The sequence below is a fragment of the Anabrus simplex genome, chromosome 1, assembly GCF_040414725.1.
Source record: "Anabrus simplex isolate iqAnaSimp1 chromosome 1, ASM4041472v1, whole genome shotgun sequence".
Classification (NCBI taxonomy): Eukaryota; Metazoa; Arthropoda; class Insecta; order Orthoptera; family Tettigoniidae; genus Anabrus; species Anabrus simplex.
This window is the reverse complement of record NC_090265.1, coordinates 682984163-682991376: the sequence shown is the minus strand read 5'-3', so window position 1 is coordinate 682991376 and position 7214 is coordinate 682984163.

Genomic DNA, 7214 nt, shown 5'->3' with positions numbered 1-7214 from the left:
CCAGCATGTCCTTCCTAGGACAGGTAGTTTCCTCTGAAGTTGTTTCAATTGATCATTCCAGAACTCAGGCCATCAGGGATTTCCCACCTCCCAAAGATGTTAAAGGTGTCTCCCGATTCATCGGTATGGTGAACTTGTTCAGAAAATGTATCCCCAACTTCGCAGAGATAGCAGCTCCGTTGAACTACATATCTTAGAAGGAAAAACGTTAAATTCACTTGGATGAAATGAAATGTCGTATGGCTTTTAGTACCGGGATATTCCAGGACGGGTTCGGCTAGCCAGGTGCAGGTCTTTCCATTTGACACCCGTAGGCGACCTGAGCGTCGTGATGAGGATGAAATGGTGATGAAGACAACACATACACCCAGCCCCCGTGCCATTGGAATTAACCAATTAAGGTTAAAATCCCCGTCCCGGCCGGGAATCGAACCCGGGACCCTCTGAACCGAAGGCCAGTACGTTGACCGTTCAGCCAACGATTGGATAGTGGCCAACAGGAAGCATTCAATACATTAAAAGTTGCATTGACCAATGCCCCTGTGTTAGCCATTACAGACTTTGAGAAGCGATTCATTGTTCAAACTGATGCCTCTGGGCGTGCTATTGCTGGTGTCCTATTACCGGAAGATGAAGACGGACTAGGCCGTTGGCTTATGTATCCAGGATCCTCAACGATCTGGAGAGTAAATACTCCACCTACGAACTGGAGTGTCTAGCTGTACTGTTTGCTCTAGAAAAGTTTAGATCATTTGTTGAACATGTGAACTTCGATCTAGAGACCAACAATCAAGCTATTTTCTGGGTGTTGAATCGGCCCAAAAGGACCGGTAGGATAACTAGGTGGGCACTACATATCTCTCTCAGATTTCAATTTCAATATGCGGCATGTCCGTGGTTCCAAGAATGTCATTGCCGATAGTTTGAGCAGGATGTTTGATGGTAATTATGGTGCTCAAGTGAACCCGAATGTCGATGAACTCCCAGTCATTGCCGTTGGTGTTAGTGCCATCCTTACCGATTTTCCTTTGCCGTAACATGAACTTGAGGATCATCAGAAAACTGATCCGAAATTGAAAAGCATCATCGACACAATTGTCCGACTCGTTGGCTAAACGGTCAGCGTTCGGTTCGGAGGGTCCCGGGTTCGATTCCCGACCGGGTCGGGGATTTTAACCTTAATTGGTTAATTCCAATGGCACGGGGCTGTTTGTCTGTGTTGTCTTCATCATCATTTTATCCTCATCACGAAGCGCAGGTCGCCTACGGGAGGCAAATAGTAAGACCTGCACCTGGCGAGCCGAACCCGTCCTGGGATATCCCGGCACTAAAAGTCATACGACATTTCATTTCATCGACACAATTAATATTGGGACCGAAGTAAAACCTTACTCCTTATCTAAGGGCGTTCTCTGTGGTAAGGGTCGCAAGGACCATAACTTCAAAATTGTCGTTCCTAAGGTTCTGGTACTTGTCATTTTTAAATATTATCACTGCTCTCCATTGGTGATCATGTAGGCAACTTCAAAACCCGTCAGAAAATTAGGCAATTCTTCGTTTGGAAGAAAATGGACAGTGACATCCGAAACATGATCAAATCCTGTAAATCTTGTGCCATCAGCAAACCTAATTTAAATAAGCAGGTGGAATTTTTGTTCTCATCACAAGCTTCACGCCCAATGCAGCGGATTTTCATCGATTTCGTAGGTCTCCTCCCTCGGTCTTCCCTAGGCAACACCCACATCTTTGTCTGTATAGATGCCTTCTCCCGGTTTTGTTGGATCTTTCCCACCAGATCCAATAATTCCCGTACTTCTATCTCCTGTCTAAATTCCATTTTCTCATCCTTTGGCCTACCGAAGTTCTTAGTTTCTGATAATGCTAGTTCCTTCACCAGTAATTCTTTCAAAAGATATCTGTTTGAGTTGTGCTTCTCCTATGTCACCGCTACCCCATACTATCCTAATCCTTCATATGCCGAAAGGTTGAATCGGAACCTAAAGTCTGCGTTGATAGCGTATCATCATGACAATCAGTCCAAATGGGATTCCTGTCTGCACTGGTTAGCCCATGCCTTTAATTAGGCTATTCATGAGTCACATGGTGAGACGCCTATGTCTCCGATGTTCTGCTATACCCCGTACTCCCCTATGTCTTATGTAGTGAAGTTCTTCTGCCGGAACTGTCAAAGCCTAATGTCGTTCAAAAGATTGGTACAAAGCCAAAAAGTATTTATCTGTTTCATATGAGATGGTCAAAAGGAAGTATAATAAAGGTAGAAAGCATTCTAAATCAAATGTCGGTGATCTGGTATATGTTAAATGTTACCCCGTAAGTAAGGCCGTTAATAAGTTTTCGGCAAACCATGCCCCTATATACCAAGGCCCGTGTACTATGTTGGAGTTGTTGTCTCCGGTTTCAATTTTGGTAAGTGATCATGTAGCAAAACCGATTAGGCGCGTTCATGTTTCTCATATTAAACCTGGATAAACGGGCTATGTTGTACTGTATCCTCTGCTGGTTATATGCACCTTTGGTAACTGATCCGTGCATTTAATTGAACCTGGCACGCATACTGCAGGTTGGTGGGCGAGTCAATTTGATCCTTATTGTATCTAGTGTTGGTGACTCTAATTTAGTGCCCCTTATGTATTACTGTTACACTGTTTGGTCTCTTCTAGCCTGAAAACTGTTTACCTTGCCTGTCTTGTGGCGATGGTATTATTTCTTTAAAATATTATATTCGTGTAATTGAACCTTGTGCTTGTATGGTGCGCTACTGAATTGCCATGGAGGAGATCTAATCTTATCTAACTTTAAATTGGGCTTCTGAACTGATCTCCTGTTTACTCAACGTTTAAAAAAGTTAAATTAATGGACTTATCTCTTTCGTGGCTCTGCATGGAATTTCTTGTGCTGGATCCGTCTATCATCGAGCGGCTTAATCATTGCTGGGCTATAGTGCGTTTGGGATGGAGTGAGAGGGAGTGTGTTGCTATTCGAATGGTTTACCATTTTATCATCCTTTCATTGTATGTGTGTGAGGGTGTTAGGAGCTTAGTACTGATTTGGTTACATTCTGTGTCATTTCTGTATTGTGCGATTAGTGGTTATGGTGTGTTACGATTGGTTGGTGTCGGAAAGGTTGCCTGCATGCCTTGTGCATGGACTATACGTCTTAAAGGTGGTTCATTTTCCGACTACTGATGTTTTGTGTTCATCTATAACCAAGTGATCTAACACTCTTCCTTTTGGGTAGACTAGGCAGCTGTTTCTAGTCTTGTATTCTATGTGTGAACCATTTATAATCTTATTCTACCTGTAAATGCTCTCGGTGTGGCTTATATCATCCTAACTTTTCGGTTTAGAATTGATTTGAAATTATGTAGAAAATCTGTCTCCCCGTTCCTTATCTACTGGTATTCGGTTTGTGCACTACTGCGAGTACTGTGGTTGTATTCGCTGTCCTTAACTTGGTTATGTATTTGTGGTATGGTTTTCATCCATTGAGTTGGGGATTCTTAATGATGGAGTGTAATTTACCTTATCTACTAATTGCTGTATGGGTTATTCGGTGGTACAATGTAGGACTGGTTTGGTGATGCAATTTCTGCTCTGTATTGTGCTGAATTTGTGTAATGGCTGGTAAGCACGCGTTGAGGATGGATATCCTTTGACCTCTTAATGAGTTGACTCGTGTATCTAGCTGGTCATTATTGTAATTGTGTATGTACTTCAGATATTTGATGGGAGACACGAGAGAAACCTCCCAGTAGGGTGTATTTGCATGCGATATTGTTATACATCCGGGTGTCTCCTGGGCAACGGACTAGGACTCTTCCTAGACGGCTGATTCTCTCACACCAGAAGTAACAGAGCTATTTAATATGAGATCCAACAAACGGTTCTTTTCAGAACCAACCGTAACAGTCATTTCTGTTAACATTGAAGGCATAACATCTTGTAAAGAACAACTTTTGTATGAACTTTGTCGCGACAAGCAGTGTGATGTTCTATGTGTTCAGGAAACACACAGAGATATGAAGCAGAAACGCCCATTTGTTCCTGGCATGAAACTGATCGCTGAAAGACCACACGCTCTGTATGGAAGTGCCGTTTTTGTGAAGCCGAACTTAGAAGTCAGAAGTGCCTGCCAGTCAGATGAAAACAATATTGAAATTATCACCGTTGAACTAAGTAACTGTGTAATCACCTCAGTTTATAAACCACCTGCAGCAGAATTTTCCTTCATTCCACCCCACAATTTTGATAAAAGTAAAGCCTCCATTGTTATAGGTGATTTCAACAGTCACAGTCATGTATGGGGTTATGCACATGAGGACAAGAATGGTGAGACAGTTCTGTCGTGGGCTGAACATTTTCAACTCGCCCTCATCCATGATAGCAAACTCTCTCCTTCTTTTAACAGTGGAAGATGGGGACGAGGCTATAATCCAGACCTCCTTTTTGTTAGTGAAAGCATTATGCATACATGCACAAAAGCAGTATGTCCACCAATTCCAAACACACAACATAGGCCCATCATGTGCCAAATTTTGCCACCAATAAGACCTCAAGAAGTCCGTTTTAGGCGAAGATACAACTTTAAGAAGGCTGACTGGGCAAGATTTTCCAGCATATTGGATGAGAAGATTCTGAGCATCGCTCCTGTTCCTGAAGAGTACGACAAGTTTGTTGACATCGTCCAATTTTCTTCAAGGGCATCAATTCCAAGAGGTTGCAGAACCAGTTTTATCAAAGGCATTAAACCTGAAACGGCCACTTTGCTAGAAGAATATTACAAGAAATATGAACTTGATCCTTTTAGCGAAGAAACATCAATCCTTGCACAAAGCGTTCTTTCCTCAGTATCACTGGCTAAAAGGGATGAGTGGATAAAATTAATGACAGATTGTGACATGAGCAGGAGCAGTCAGAAGGCCTGGAGACTTTTACGTCGTCTCAATAATGACAATACCCAAGCCAGCACATATGCTAATATAAAGGCAGATCAAATTGCCCATCAGTTGCTAGTAAATGGAAAATCAACCCGATCTAGAAAGCTAGATAAGAAACCAATAACACGGAAGCCAAACCAAGAGAACAACATACTATCTCCACCATTTACTGAAGCTGAACTGGAATCAGCACTGAGGAAGTGCAAATTGGGAAAAGCAGCTGGACTAGACGACATTCGAGTAGAGCAGATCAAAAATTTTGGTCCTGTTACGAGGCGATGGCTACTGGAATTAATGAATATCTGTGTCCAAGAATGCAAGATTCCCAAAATCTGGCGGAAGGCTCGAGTCATTGCTATTCCTAAACCAGGCAAAGATCGGCTGGATCCCAAAAGCTATAGGCCTATTTCCTTGCTCTGTCACCTGTACAAGGTCCTGGAGAGGCTCATTCTTGAGCGACTGATAGGAAGGGTGGAGTCGTCTCTTATTCCACAGCAAGCTGGATTCCGAGAAGGAAAAAGTTGCACATCACAGGTATTAAACTTGACACAGCATATTGAGGATGGCTTTGAGAATCGGCTCATTACAGGCGCTGTCTTCATTGATCTTTCTGCAGCTTATGACACAGTCAACCATCGGCTTCTTCTAACAAAATTGTATGACATCACCAAAGACTTCCATCTAATGTGCAACATTAAAAATATTCTCCAAAACCGAAGATTCTTTGTGGAATTTCAGGGAAAAAGAAGCAGATGGAGAACACAGAAGAATGGGTTACCGCAAGGCAGTGTGCTCGCACCACTGTTATTCAACATCTATACTAACGATCAGCCTCTACCTGAAGGTACCCAGAGTTTTATCTATGCTGATGATTGTGCAGTCACTGCTCAGGCCAACTGTTTTGAAAAGGTAGAACAGACTTTATCCAAAGCTCTGAAAGAATTTACGAACTACTACAATGAAAATGACTTGAAGCCAAATCCTGCCAAAACTCATAGCTGTGTATTTCATCTCAATAACAAAAAAGCAGCTAAAACCTTACAAATCACCTGGGAAGGAATCCCTCTTCAACACTGTTCGACTCCAAAATATCTGGGAGTGATTCTGGACCGTACGCTTACGTATAAGAAACATTGCCTAAACGTGAAACAAAAAGTGTCTGCCAGAAACAACATAGTGCGGAAACTTCGAGGCACCACCTGGGGAGCTCACCCTTGCACTGTGAGAGCAAGCGCGTTAGCACTGTGCTACTCCACTGCTGAGTATGCATGCTCCGAGTGGCATAAGTCCAGCCATGCCAAAAACATAGATGTAGCACTAAATGACACCTGCCGTATTATCACAGGTTGTTTAAGACCTACTCCCATAGATAAACTCCACTGTCTCGCTGGTATAGCACCACCCGAAATCCGACGTGAGATTGCTGCTAGGCATGAGAAAAGCAAGGCTATGACTATGGAAGCCCATCCTTTGTATGCCTGTCAACCAGCACATCCTAGGTTGAAATCAAGAAAGAGCTTCTTGACAACCACTGAAGCTCTTAAAGGAACACCACAACAAGCAAGAATCTCAATGTGGCGGGAAAAATGTCAACATTTGAGAGAATGGATGGTTCCAAAGGAAGAACTTCCTCCTGGACATTCTGAACAGTGGACAACATGGAAGGCTCTCAATCGATTACGCTCCAGCACCACGAGATGCAAGACCAACCTACAGAAATGGGGCCTTCCTGTGGAGACAGTTTACTGCAAGTGTGGTACTAAGCAGACTAACGAGCATCTTCTACTGTGTCCATCTTCTCCAGCCACTTGTACCATTAAAGATCTAATGAGGGCAAGTCCAAATGCGCTTGTCGTGGCCAATTTTTGGTCAACCAATATTTAAAATTACCTTTTTTATTTTTTGTCTCTCTTACTTTGTACTTCTGACACGATAAATAAATAAATAAATAGATATTTGATTGTCAAGACACTTTGGTTGAGATGTGATTTGTCCTTTAATTTACCTCTGTGTTGCAGTAGATTTGGCCATTTGTTAGTGGATCCACAACTCTGATGGAGTAACCTTTCTTGGCGGACATATCTTGATTCTTAGTAGGCTCAGGTTTCTTCAACATGTTCTTTCCCACTTGATCTCGGTCCGTCGTCACCATTCTATATTTGGTAACTCCAGGCTCTTCTTAAATACCCTGCCAACCTATGGCATTTTTCCTAGTGAAAGAATTATGGAATTTTTACATTGTGTTCTTTCCTTCAT